The sequence below is a fragment of the Acomys minous genome, assembly GCF_964271855.1.
Source record: "Acomys minous genome assembly, chromosome: 2".
In the NCBI taxonomy this organism is placed as follows: domain Eukaryota; kingdom Metazoa; phylum Chordata; class Mammalia; order Rodentia; family Muridae; genus Acomys; species Acomys minous.
The window spans coordinates 126,594,851-126,610,212 of NC_140484.1; the positions used below are offsets into that span (position 1 = coordinate 126,594,851).

General features: G+C 39.4%; 1 pseudogene across 1 annotated transcript; it reads right to left on the reverse strand.

Annotated features, from left to right (window-relative positions):
- Positions 1-353: 353 nt before the first annotated feature.
- LOC311578306 (queuine tRNA-ribosyltransferase accessory subunit 2-like) lies at positions 354-14,982 on the reverse strand (annotated as a pseudogene). Its single transcript has 5 exons — positions 14,939-14,982; positions 13,296-13,435; positions 5,878-5,912; positions 1,165-1,489; positions 354-945 (listed from the first exon to the last, which is right to left on the reverse strand). The product of its transcript is annotated as a queuine tRNA-ribosyltransferase accessory subunit 2-like (transcript).
- Positions 14,983-15,362: the final 380 nt, after the last annotated feature.

The following is a 15,362-nucleotide window of genomic DNA, read 5'->3' on the forward strand; positions in this document are numbered from 1 at the left end:
CGGCCTGCATCCACCCCAATAATTCCTAGAACCTCATGATCCTTTCAAGTCTCTCTCACATCTAATGCTTTTGTCTTCAACTAAATGACTCTCTACCCACTGGCGGAATAAGTCTAGAAAAATCAAAAGTCACAATTCAAGTCATTCTGATGAAGGCCTTCCCTCTGCTCCTGTGGGCAGTCTGGGCAGATGGTCTTAATCCCCACCATAAACACTGAGAGCTCAGGTTTCTGCCGCTTTATTCTTTTTAGAGACGAGGCAGATTTGGACTTTCCAGTTCTCAAGACTGTGCTAGTATGACACTCTTCAGTGCTTCTCGGATGGAGCAGGAAAATTGGAAGTCGTTTTCCAAGTTATAGGATTTGGGCCAGGAGCTCGCTGGTCACCAGCAGATGGTGGATGTATGCGTGAGTGGGATTCTTACAGCAATAATTGGAGCACCCTCACGAGCGGGTCAAAGTCTTCCTGGTACTTTTTTCCCCTTCAGATTAATTTCAAATGATATCGTTTCTTGGTTGCATCCAGTTGCTTCCATTGTCTTCATTTTACTCAAGCATTTTATTTCTTCTTGGATTCCATTTTTTTTTCAACAATGTCTCTTCATGATTCGGTTGGCAATCAAAGGGTAAAAGTCAGGGCACAGCCCTGCTGATCACTTGATATGGGGAAAAAAACCTCTCAAATGAATTCACTCCTCTCTCAAAACACTCAAGCGCTTCATCTGGCTGGCTGACACCACAGATGAGCCTTGGTTTGTCCTCTGGCAGCTCTGCAGTGACCGATGACAGCAAACGTAACCTGGCTTCTGTGACTGATAGATTCCCTTGAAAATCATCCAAAGGGAAGCTTCCCACAGGTCATTTGGTTGTCTCTTATGTGGACCCCAACCTCTTCCATCATGTCTCCACCTTCAATTACTCCAAGGATCACACTCTTCTGAAGGACCTCAGAATCTCCCTGCAGTTACAAACAGCTGTCCAGGAACACAAGTGATGGATGCACAGACTTCCTGGGCCTTTTGGTGGATGTTGCTTCTGCACAAGACGCCTCCTCATCCGATAGTCACTGGAACCAGTCTGGCTGCAGGGCCTCCTGAATTGCCATCAACTTAAAGACAGTCGTTTCCTCTCAACATCCAAAACCTCACACAGACGCAGACACAGACTTACTTGGTATGAAACTAGCTGGGCTGGGGCTGACTAGATAGTGCAGAGAATAGAAGAGCGATTCTGGCATGCCTATAAATCTTTCAATACCTTTCTCATACTCTGCCAAGACTTGATGATGTTCTGCTAGGGGTGATAGTGTGACTTAGACCGTGTCTGGGAGCCCGTGGATACTATGAAGTGTTTGATATGTCAGGCGTCAGGCAGAGCCAGTCCTAGTGTATAGAAGACAGCCAGGGATGTCCACTGTGCAGTCCCCTTGCTTTGCCCAGGTTTGGTCTTTTTCCTAGACAACAACCACTAACAAATTCGGTGAGACTCAGCTACATCATTAGATATTCTTCTAGGTTCTGGTAAATTCAGAAAAACTTCCAGCTGAGCAACTCACCCTAGGGCAGAGGCTGGGAGAAAGGAAGTCCTTTTCGTTCTGAGATGTATGTGACCTGGAATCTCACTGGAGAGACTCTGAACTGGCAGAAACCGGTGGATTATGATACTCCACACTCTCAGGACCGTTAACCTCCTCGCAGCAGCTAATATGTGTTCCCTGTTTAGTATTTTTAAACACTTTTAATTGGTTGAGAATATTATATATACACTGTTCCATCCTCTTTAATTTTCCTCCATCTCACCACTATATTTTTCCCTAAATCATGTGCTCTTTTTTCTTTAGCCCACTGTGCGCAATCACTGTGCTGCCTGTATGTGTACAAAGCAGAGCTGTCTTAGGGTTTCTACTGCTATGAGGAAGCACCATGACAAAAAAGCAAACTGGGTAGAGAAGGGTTTATTTGGCTTATACCTCCATATTACTGTTCCTTATCACTGACTATGAAGGAAGTTAGGACAGGAACTTCAAGAGGGCAGGGATCTGGAGGCAGGGACTGATGCAGAGGCCATGGTGGGTGCTGCTTACCAACTTGATCAGTCTGCTTTCTGACCACCAGCCCAGGCATGGCACCACATATGATGGGCTGGGCTCTCCTCTATAAACCACTAATTAGGACAAATACCATACATCTGATCATAGAGAGACACCTCCTCAATTGAGCTTCTTCTATTTAGATAACTGTAGCTAGTGTCCAGTTCACATAAAAGTACCCAGGACAAGGCCCACATCCTAGAGAATGGGCAGTCTCCCATGTGAGATTTTTAGTAAATTCTTCTCTGCTGCTATGGGTAGACATCTTCTACTCATCTTTTACTTTGCACAAGCTACAACTTAGCTGGCTGAGAATTAGATGGGCATGTTTAGAGTTGGATTTTTACAATGAACTCTGTTAAGCCATTTCCTAAAATACGTTAGCGCGTACAGTCAGTCATTCACGACAAACTCCATTTTTTCACCTTCTTGACCTGCACATCAGATCTAATGAGTCTCAGGGAAAGGTTGCCTTCTTCTCCACTAGCTGCCTCTGTGCTCAGCAATTTAAACTGTCGTTAATGTTGAGCACAAGAACACACGAGTCAGCACTGACTAAAATTTCCTTATAAAAAAAGTCGTATCCAGTCAGTTACTGTGAATTATAAGCTAAAGTGCTTCCTATCTCGTTTTTGACCTTCAGTAGGAATGTGATAACACATTTTAAGTTAATTTGTAAATTTTATTTTAAGGGATATAACCTTCCTTAAGTATCATGGCTCATATGTGCAAAAGAGCAATATCTGGGTCCAGTTGGAGTTAGATTGAACGCAAACTCTGTCAACTGCTAAAGGAAGCATCTGTGAGTATTAGCAGACATCACCCTTGTAAAAAGTGCTAATAGTACGCCATCTGTAACTGTCATTGCCAAATATGCATCAGAAACGCACGGGCATGCTCACATATTCTATAGCTTGGTGTTCATGATGTATGTTCTTTGCACATGGACTGTTACACAAAACAAGTTTGTGAAAGTGTACGTTGTGTGTTAAGCATACTCCCTCTGCTCTGCCTTTCTGCAATCTTCCCCTTTCACTCTCCTCACCCTGTTAAATTTTTGCACCTTTTCTCAAAAAAATGTTTCTTGTGCAGGATACTTGGAACCAAACAAGCTGTAATATTTGCCTAAGGTGGATTAGTAATAAAGTTATCACTGTACTAAAAGAACTGTCACCTTCAAATAACGGGTACCATGAGGGCTGTACAGTAGCCTTTGATTTTCATGAAATATGTTTTTATGATCTAGCATAAGACCAAGGTTCAGTTCTTAGCACCCACATGGTACATCAGAACTGCACAGTATTTTCATTTCAGGGAATATGATGACTTTTTTTTTTTTTTTTTTTTTTGCCTCTGTAGGCACCAGGGTTGTAGTGAGAGTTTTGATATCTTTACAAACCAGTTATGTTATGTAAATATCTTTTTGTTTTAATCCCAAGTACAGGATAAGAGGCGGCCTCACAGTAGGTGATTATGATTTGCCTTGCACACCATAAGGGATGGTTTGTTTTGTTGGTTGGTTTGTTTTGTTTTTGCCAGCTGCAGATAGTTTATGTTTGGAATTCTGGTGATTTTTGAGAGAGTATAAATTCCAGAGCCCCGAGAGGGGCTGAGGGTGTTCCAAAGAAAAAGACTGGTGTTTCTGTTTGGTGTTGTTGCAGTTTGTCAACTGGTCATGAGCAAAGTGATGAAGTAGAAAAAATTGGATATCCTGACAGTGAAGATCAACCCTACCCCAAGGAACTTGACATCCCTAATCATTAGCAAGTAGTCTAAAGAGGTCTATGTCCCTTTCCCCTATAAACCTTCTTTATTACCTAGTTTTGGGGTTTGGAAGGGATTGGAATGGAGAGGGTGCTAGATGTAAGATCACAACTGAAATAGCAAAAAAAAAAAAAAATGTTGCTACCAGGTATTATGTGATACACAGACATAAATATAGAGAGCAAAACACTCATACACATAAAATGTTTTCCAAAAAAGGGAAAGACGTTAGTTGCATTACAAAATAACATTAAGAATTTTTATCGCTTCCTTTCTGGGGTACAGTGAGAATAACTTTATCTCAGTGGTAAGCATTTCTTCCCCAGGCCATCAACAATCAAACATAGAGGGGACTGGGTAAAATGCTGCTTTAGGCTACTGGGAGCCACGGACCACTGGAGCTGGGGATAACAGGATGAGAGAGATCCACACAGTGTGGACCACAGGTTAGTCAGACCTCTGGTCATCCAGCACTCCATGAAGGACAGCAGACCAGCCCCCAGAGCCTGGACAGGATGCTGACTGCGATCTGCGAGCTGTGAACTGTGGCCTTACTTGGCAGTGTGAACTCAGTATTTGGGACTGAAATCCTTGCAGGAAAGCATCAGAGCTCCTGGCCTAGGGAAATCTTGGGGAAACAGGTGGACATGTCCTCAGACCTCCCACCCACAACCACACCATGCCAGTCCAGAGAAAGCCCAGGTGTCACATGGGGGCCTAGACATCTGTGGACACATTGCGCAGCCACAGTGGCAGAGTGTGAGACTTGGGACACACAGCCACACTGGGGATGAGGAAGGACACTTCATATTCATCAAAGATAAAGAAAACCAAGATGACATCACAATTCTGAATATCTATGCTCTCAATACAAGGGACTCACATTTGTAAAAGAACTATTAACAAAGCTTAAACCACACATTGATCCCCACAGATTAATAGTGGGAGACTTCAACACCCCACTTTCACCAAAGGATAGGTCATTGAAACAGAAACTAAACTGAGAAATAATGACACTAACCAATGCCATGAATCAAGTGGATCTAACAGATATCTATAGAACTTTTCAACAAAACCAAAGGATTCTACCTTCTTCTCAGCATCCCATGGAACCTTCTCCAAAACTGATCATATAGTAGGTCACAAAGAAAGTCTCAACAGATACAAGAAGATAAATAATACCTTGTATCCTATCAGATAACCATGGTCTATGGCTGGACTTCAAAAAAAAAAAGAAATAACAACAGTCCTGCACATATATGGAAACTAAACAATTTGCTACTTAATGACATCTGGGTCAAGGAAGAAATAAAAAAAAAATTTAAGGACTTCCTGAAATTCAATGGAAATGAAGGAACAACAAATCAAATTTGTGTGACACATTGAAAGCAGTGCTAAGAGGAAAATTCATAGCACTAAGTGCCTTTATAAAGAAATTGGAAGCATCTCATATAAGCAACTTAATGATACACCTGGAAATCCTAGAAAAAAAGAGGCAAAAACACCTAAGGGGAGTAGGCATCTGGAAATAATCAAACTCAAGGCTGAAATCAATAAATTAGAAACAAAGAGAACAATTCAAGGAATCAACAAAACCAGGAGCTGGTTCTTTGAGAAAATCAAGAGATAGACAAACCATTAGCCAAACTAACTAATAGGCAGAGAGACACTATCAAAATCAACAAAATCAGAAATGGAGAGGGAAATATAACTTCAGACACTGAAGAAATACAAAGAATCATAAGATCCTACTTCAAAGGCATATATGCCACAAAAATTGAAAATCTCAGGGAAATGGACAATTTTCTTAATTGATTCTACTTGCCAAAATTGAATCAAGATCAGATAAACGAATTAAATAGTGCTATTTCTCCTACAGAAATAGAAGCAATCATTGATAGTCTCCCAACCAAAAAAAGCCAGGGCCAGACTGTTTCACCGCAGAATTCTACCAGACCTTCAAAAAAGAGATAATACCATTATTCTTCAAACTACTCCAAAAGATAGAAATGGATGGAACATTACCAAACCATTCGACGAGGCCACAGTCACTTTGATACCTAAACCTCACAAAGACCCAAAAAATAAAGAGAATTTCAGATCAATTTCTCTTATGAACATTGATGCAAAAATACTCAATAAAATACTCATGAACAGAATATAAGAACACATCAAACATATCATTCACCATAAACAGGTAGTATTCATTCCAGGCATGCAGGGGTGGTTTAATATATGAAAATCCATCAATGTAATCCACCGTATAAATAAACTGAAATAAAAAACACATGATCATCTCCTTAGATGTAAAAAAAGCATTTGACAAAATTCAACACCCATTTATGTTTAAAGTTTTGGAGATATCAGGGATTCAAGGCACATATCTAAACAAAATAAAGGCCATATAGAGCAGTCCAATAGTTAACATCAAACTGAATGGAGAGATACTCAAGGAAATTCCTTTAAAATCAGGGACCAGGCAAGACTGCCCACTTTCCCCCATATCTCCTCAATACAGTTCTTGAAGTGCTTGCTAAAGCAATAAGAAAACAAAAGGAGATCAAAGGGATCCAAATTGGAAAGGAGGAAGTCAAAATATCCCTATTTGCAGATGATACTATAGTGTGCATAAGTGACTCCCAAAATTCCACCAGAGAACTCCTACAGTTGATAAACACTTTCAGCCAAATAGCTGGATACAATATTAACTAAAAAAAAATCAGTAGCCTCCCTATATATAAATGACAACTGTGCAGAGGAAGAAATTAGGTAAATTACACCTTTCACAATAGCCACAAGTGCAACATAAAATATCTAGGAGTAGCTCTAACTAAGCAAGTGGAAGACTTGCTTGAAAAAAAAGTCAAATCTTTGATGAAGGAGATTGAAGATGACATCAGAAGATGGAAAGATCTCCCTTGTTCATGGATTGGGAGAATTAACATGGTAAAAATGTCCATTTTACCAAAAGCAATTTACATATTCAATGCAATCCCTATCAAAATGCCTACACAATTTTTAAAGAAATTGAAAGATCAATTCTTAACTTCATATGGGAACAAAAAAACATATTTATCACCATGCATAAACTCAAGTCCAAGTGGATTAAAGAACTCAACATAAAACCAAAGACACTAAATCTGTTAGAGGAAAAGTTAGGGAAGAGCCTGGGACTCACCGACATAGGAGACAACTTCCTGAACAAAACTCCAACAGCCCAGGCCTTAAGGTCAACAATTAATATATAGGACCTCATGAGGCTGAGAAACTTCTGTAAGTCAGAACACACTATCAACAGAACAAAGTGACAGCCTATAGCCTGGGAAAAGATCTTCACCAACCCTACCTCTGACAAACGTCTAATATCCAAAATATATAAAGAGATAAAAAAAATTAAACACCACCAACCCAAATAACACAATGAAGAAATGGGGTTCCAAACTAAACCGAGAATTTTCAAGATAGGAATATCAAATGGCTGAGAAACACTTAAAGAAATGCTCAACATCGTTAGTCATCAGAGAAATGCAAATAAAAACGACACTGAGATTCCATCTTATACCCATCCGAATGGCCAAGATAAAAAACTCAAGTGACAGTACATGCTGGTGAGGATGTGAAGGAAGGGGAGCACTTCTTCATTGCTGTTGGGAGTACATAGTTGTACAACCACTTTGGAAAGCAATCTGGAGCTTTCTCAGCATACTGGGAATAGGGCTACCTCAAGACCCAGCTATTCCGCTCCTTGGAATACACCCAGGAGGTGCTCCACCACACCACAGGGACATATGCTCAACCATGTTCATAACAGCCTTATTCATAATAGCCAGAACCTGGAAACAACCTAAATGTCCCTCAGTTGAAGCATGGATAATGAAACTGTGGTACATTTATAGTATGGAATACTAGTCAGCTATTAAAAACAAGGAAATACTGAAATTTGTGGGCAAATGAATGGAACTAAGAATCATATTGAATGAGTTAACCCAGACTCTGAAAGACTCACATGGTATATACTCACTTATAATTGGACACTAGCATAATAGGAATGTACCTGGAAAGTCTTCACTTACCAGGAGATTGGGATAGATGTGGGGACCTCCTATTGGGACTCTAGGTGAGAGGAGTCCTGGAGAATAGGGAAATAGAAGGATCCAGAGGGTCCTAGAAACCTGCAAAGAAGAACATCATGATGGGTAGATCAGGACCCAGGGGTGTCTGCTCAAGGTACTGTACCAACCAAACACAATACATGCAGTAAATATTGAACCTCTACTCACATCTATCCAAGGGACAAGACATTATGCACAGTTGTGGAGGAGAGCAGTGACTGACTCTGACATGAACTCTACTGTCCTATATTTGACCTCTGTTCCTTGGTAGGAAGGCCTGGCAGCACTCAGAGAAAAAGTAGGAAGGTTACCAAGATGAAAATTGATGGGTTGTGACCAGATGGTGGGGGAGGAGGTCCCCTTCTGTCACAGACGTAGGGGATGCGAATAAGGTGAAAGAGGGAGGGAGGGAGGGAGGGAGGAATGGGAGGAGACAAGCAAGGGGATAAAATTGAGATGTAATCTGAATAAATTAAGAAACAAAAATAAATAAACAAATAAATAAAGTGACATTGAAAAGTGAATAACAAAAAGCTAATAAAGTCACTCTGCAATTACAAATGAACAAAATACTGTTTGTATAGCATCTCCACCCCCTCCCACTTTCACTTTTATTCTATTCATCATTATGTTTACAATAAAATGGCAGAAGTAGATCAATGGTACATAAAGGTGAAAAATAATTTTTCTTAGGGAAGATTTCTCTTTTTTGATTTATTTATTTATTATGTATACAAATCTTATTATAGATGCTTGTGAGCCAACATGTGGTTGCTGGGAATTGAACTCATGACCTTTGAAAGAGCAGTCAGTGCTCTTAACCTCTGAGCTATCTCTCCAGCCCCCTAATAAGACATTCATATATATTGCTATAACTGTACATTGCATATTTGTAAATAAGGAGTATTATGCTGTCCCCAAAATGCCCACTACTACTTCTTCAAAATTCTTGGAAAGTAAGCTTGATTGAGGGTAATTTGTTGTTGCTTTCAGTGTGTGTTGAGGGGAGGGTATCCACCCATGTGTGTGTGTGTGTGAATGTCAAAGATGATGCTGTGTCTTCCTCTATCACTCTTCGTTTTACTTATGGAAGCAGGGCTTCATAGCTGAACGCTGAGCTCAGGGATTCTGATAGTCTAGCATGCTAGCTTGCTCCAGGGACCCTGATTTTTAAGAAAGTATTGAGGCTGATGGCGGTAGCTTGATTAGCTTTGATGTATATTCTGAGAAGCTGTACCCTGGTCCTCTTGCTTGTGTGGTAAGCATGTAATCCAGAGTCAATTCCCCATCCCCTCATAGACTTTCTTGTGTTCATTGATTGCTGTACTTTAAAGAGCATAATATATTAACTTTAATGCTTCTTGCTTATGTTATTTGAGGTGATTTTCTAATTAACATTTTATTTCATGATTATATAAATTTTCAACCAACAACTATTGCTTCTAAAATCACTTATTTTTTTTTCTGAACTGAAATTGTATGGTAATTCTTATTAGCTGCAAGGTCTACTTCAGGAACCTCGAATGCTAAGTTGGAAATAATGAAAAAGGTATTGTATTATACTGAAATATTTATTTAGTTTGCATGTATGTGTGAGTGATGGGGTATGTGTAAGTGCACCATGTGTTTGATATACTACAGAGAACAGAAATGGGGTTTGGATTTCCTGGAATTAGAGGCGGCAATGATTCTCCATATGGATTGCTACGAACTGAACTCTTGTCCTTTGCAAGAGCAGTGAGCTCTCTACAACTCCTAAGCCATCTCTCCAGCCAGTGTTGTCTTTTTTTCCTTAAACATTTCCCTTTTGACTACAACCTTGAAACAAAGTCAGACTTCAGCAACAAGAAGAATTCTATTTCGAAGTCATTTCTCAGAGCACTTTCAAGTCCGTGCTATTGGAAAGCTGGTCAGCTGAGTGCCTAATGCCTTTATTCTCATCACATCTTAACTTCTGGATCTGAACTCCCTTATCACGGCGAATAAATCAAGTTGAGAGCTGAATGTCCTAAAAGCCTTGGCTGCAGAATGCTCTCGTTGTGCAGAGGTAGAACAGTGATTCAAATGTATGCCTTTCTACATTGCTCTTACCCCTGATTTTAACTCATTTGCTGCCCTGAGCAGTAGTGCAAAATGATATTTCCGATCCATAGGCATTTGCTCTAGTGTTCCATGAACTTTCTATTTTATTATAATGAACAGTGAATCAAAATTGATTGTAAACAAAAAAAAATTAATGTCAGTCTAACTAAATGCTTCCTATCCAAAATACACTGACACCAATGCAAAGACAGTTTTGAAGGTACTCTTAATTGGTAATGAATGTTTTCCTCATTGCCAACCCCTGCCTCTTCTGGGCTCTATATCTAATCTCCTTTGGACAATTGCATTGATATTACCTGTCACTCAACATACAAATTAGAACCCTGAAATCTATAAGGAAATAAGACTCTGAATTGAGAATAGAAACTACCTATATAATTGAGCTTAAGATGCCATAGTGAACTGCATTGAATATAGAATTGGGATTCATTTGCTTTAGCAGCTTTGTTGCAAGGTAATTATTCCCAAAGAGGAAGCCCTGGAAATCAGCTGGCAAACAAGACAGAGAAGTTTTTTCTTAATCCAATGTAAAGAGAAGGACTTTTTAAAACAGTGAACAAAATGGTATACAATCATGATTTCATTTCATATTGCAATACTAACACTGGTGGGTAAAGCAGGTCAATAGAACATGACTTTTATGATGAAAGAAACATAAATATTTCAACCATTAGCTGGTCAAACAATGAGGAACATTTCGGTAATGTCAGTGAAAATAGCAAGATAAATATATTCTGGTTGTTTCTGACTAAGGACAGTAAAATGTCACTGACAATCATGTTTGATCCATCAATTTTTGGTGGTAGCTGTTCAAACAAATCAACTTTCTGATTTTAATTTAATAATCTGATCTGCATGAACCATTAACTGCTTATAAGATCATTAAAAAACATATTTTCAATGAAGTTGTTACAGGGTTTGTTACCACAAACACTCTGAGGCATGCTGAAAAATGCTAAAGAGGATTTTTAAAAATAAATATTGAAAAAATTATGAATTAAATAATAATATTCTGTCAGTTAATATGTATCTTGGATGCAGAAAAACTCTTCCTGGTTCTCCATATTTGATTTTAAAACCATTCAGAATATACATTACATACATGTGCACATATATGCAAGCAATGGAAACATCTTTTCATGTTTATTATGTTAGTCCTATTTTGTCTATGAAAGAAATAAGGTATAGGGATATCGTTGTCCACAGTTAGGACTCAGCTGCCTAGGTCTAGTGAGCTATCACACGGTTTGTGCAGGGCCAGCAAGTCCTTACCTTTCTTAATACACATCTTATTTATATGTAGGCTATTCATAGTCATTGGGATATTTGAAGGAAGGCACGGATGTGTGTGGTCAAGGTGTAAGTAGAATTTAAAATTTGGCCTTTTTCTCTCTTCTTGTCATGCCTCACCTCCACTGCCTCATGTGAGAAGTATTACTTCTGCCCTAGTTACACTGAGAGTAACCATTTGCATTTTTTTAGCAATATAATTTTAGAGATCATTCTGGGATCATGGCAGGAAATGTGCTTGGGTTGTTTGGCATGAACTCTTGCATTTCAATTATGTATCATGAAAGTCACTGTGGTAATTAATATTGGGCAACTGACAGGATTTAGGAACACTGGAAGTAAAGGCCTGGCCATGTCTGTGAGAAGGCTTCTAGGTAGGTCTAATGGGTTGGGAAGACCCACCTAAACACAGGTGCTTCTATTTTTTTTGTCTAGGAACTAGGACAGAAAAGAGGGTATCTGAGTGCTAATGTTCATCATTCTTCATCTTGATATCTTGATGGGTGATAAAACATAACCCTTTGCCTCTGGCTCCCACTGCCTTCATTTCCCCCAGCATAATAGTACCCTAAAATCAGGAATAAAAATAAACTCTTCCTTGTATAAGTTGCTTTTATTAGGTATTTTACTACAGCATTAATGTAAGTTAACTACGTAGTTGCTGATTCTAAATTATGAAGATATGTTGACAAAAGCAGTCACCTTCTATATGGAGCTAATGTCAAATAGGTTCAGCATCGCTATTGATGCACAAGGGGCTTGTGATGTGGTTATTGAGATAGAACACAACAATGTGTGCACACACACTGGACCACAGACATAAAATAATGTACTTTTTCCCATTAAATCTTCATTATGCCTCACTAACATTCACCTGTAGTAATCTGCTTACTTTAAATATGTATTACTCTTAAAAAGTAACTATTAATTATTTTCACATTCAATGTTTATAACTTCCGTTAAAGCAACAAAATTTAAATTCCCCATTTGGTTTGTGGACCTGAGAGATGTAAACCTTTCTGTTTTTCAGGGCTTCCAAAACTTGGAGATTGGCCTAGGTAGAGTAGAGATCATGACTCACTGAGTGCATCATCACTTTACAACACAAGCATGGACCATGAAACTGGATCACAAACGACAAGGAAAAGGAGGAGATGGCACCATCAATGAGGAAGGGTTGGGGGTCCATTGATATAGTGCTTATATTTTATTACCAGAACGATGGGAAACAACTTGAGAGGTTTTAGACCAGCTAGTCTCAAGACTGACAATGTCTTCTTTATTTGTAAATCAGATAGCCACTTTCCAAGTCAATATTTCATTTGATCTATTCACAGGATTTGAAGAAAATTATCCATCCACCACATTCTTCTAGAAACAAGGAATCAATTATGAAGAAACTGTTTGAAACATGTTTCCCAGAAAATTACATTTAACCAGAGGTCAAAGCTCAGACAATATGCCACACAGTTCTTATGTTGATACTGAATCCCACTTACCTCTAAGTACTGAAACACTAATTATTTTATATTATTTAAAATTTTTTAAATATTTATTTTTATTATAGTTTATTTATATTACATCCCAATTGTTATTTCCTCACTCTTATCTTCCAGTTCCCATCATCCCTTCCTCAGATAGAGGACAGGGACACTGTTGTTTTGTAGACTTCAGTTTATTCTGACACATGGAGAACGCAGGTACCCTGTGCTTGCAGGTGAGTGGCTAGACTTTGGAGACTGTGCACCCACTTACAGGAGCACAGGGACTTTTCTGTAGATTAGTCAGGTGGTTCAGAGGCTGGACCCAGCTGTAGGCTCAATTTTCTTAATAATTTTATTTTATTATGAACTTATCAAACGAGCCTACCTTCCTTATAAGCCAACTAGCGTAAACCTGAGGAAAAGAAGATTAAAGAACTTAAAAATTAAACCTTACAGGTATCAGTTCCCAGGAACAACTCTCCTGGCACCGCCATCAGGATTTTCTTATGCGAACCTGGAGCAACTGGAACCCGAACCTCAGCCGGAGCCTGGAGCTCCAAAGCCTTCACTGGAGTGTGGTCTATCGAGGAGCGTCTGGAAAGCCAGCGATGAACAGACACTCTATGCCAAGTCTCCAAAGACCACACCTCCTGTTTTTGGCTCACATTTATATGTCCTTTCAGAATTTTTTTCAAGGATGTTTTTCAGCTGTTAACAGCTAAGCTCCCAGACAACGTGGTTCGACTTCTAAGGGGATAAACATCACCTGCTCTCTTACAAGTCTGTTCTTCATCCCACACTGGGGATCTAAACAAAAACATGTTTATCTCTCCTTCACCCAGCTGTGTTCCATACAATGTGGACCCCTCCACCTGGGAAATACCAGCACTGGTGTTCTGTAGTTCTCAGTTTGTTCCTTAGGTCACTGTGCAGTAGTCACTGTTGTCCCAGTGATCAGACACAGTGTGAGATCCCGGTCACCATCTTGGATCTCCTAATTCCTTTTTCAAAATGTGTAGTGTTATAGGATCATTTTCTACACACAATATCCAAGAAGGAAAAAAATGGAAAATGGTCCAGATACAGTAGCAACAAAAGCAGATTCTAAAAGCAGATTCTAAGAGATTGTGGTGGTTGAGATGATGAGCTGGCTCAACCATCAAAGGCTAGGTTCACAACCAAAAAATGTAAGAGATTGTGGTTGTCTGAGTGAGAAATATCTCCTGTATGCTCATGAATTTAAAATTTTGGTCCCTTTCATCAGCTCCCATTTACTAACTGTCAATCTCAGTGTCTGACCAACAACCATAGAGACCTAGGCCTCCTACATATATGTTATGGATGTGTAGCTTGGTCTTCTTGTGGGACTCTGAACAGAGGGTACAGGGACTGTCTCTGGCTCTTTTGCTTGCTTTTTTGGACCTTTATCCTCCTACTGTATTGCCTCCTCCAGCCTTACTAAGCAAGGAGATTGCTGCTCTTACTAGACCCTGATGTGCCATGTTTGGTTGCCCTTTTCTGGGGAGAAATGGAGGAGGAGGAGGAGTGGATGGGAGTGGAGAGAGATGAGTTGGGGGAAGGGACTGGGAGGAAAGAAGGGAGAGAAACTGCTGTTGGGATCTTATATATGAAAGAATTAGAACCAAAGAAAAATGTTTTAATAAGACTTGGTCCCCGGTTGGGGCACTGTTTGGAGAGGTTATGAGGAGTCCCTCACTGGGCGTGGCCTATTAGTGCTAAAAGCCTCACACTACTTTCAGTTCCCTCTCTCCTTCCTGTGATCTCTCCTCCCTCTGCTCTTATCATGATGCCTGCCACCTGCTGCTCTTCTTCCTGAGCACCTACTTGGTTCTTTTCATGGTATTTGATCACAGCAACAGAAAACTAACTAATAAAGGAATATTATATTCCACATTTCAACTTTTGTTTTATGTATTGAGAACATTGACAATTGTCTCCTATGAGCAATGTACACATTTAGATCTGTGTTTTATGTATTATATCTTTCATGGCATTTTCTCTTTCAGGAATGCTCCCACAGTCACCAAAAATATTAGGTGGATAACAGAGGTGAAAATCCACATACTGAAGGCTTACCTTCTTTGTCGATATGTTACGTTAAAGACTACAAAGACAGTCATTTCGGGAATGAGAAAGTATATTTACCACCAAAACGTGTAAAAAAAAAAACAATACTAAAGAAGACATACTTAGGGAAAACAATGGGGACCTTCACTTTATTTAAACCCATGTATGTACTTACACCATAAGTTTCCGTCACTGCAATTTTCTAAGTATTTCTGGCTTTGTCATAAGGAAATGACTCTTTGTGGTAGAAGATGTGAAACTTGGAAAATCAAATGCTATAAAGTGCAACAAAGGCCCAACTCAAGTGGTATGGGCTGTCTAGGGTCTTTGAAATTAGAAAGGCAACCTGAAAATGGTATTGGAAGGAGGAATCCTTTCTTTTGTGCTATGGTATGTGGTGCCAGAGATGTTTCAAATGACCCAGCCCACTGTC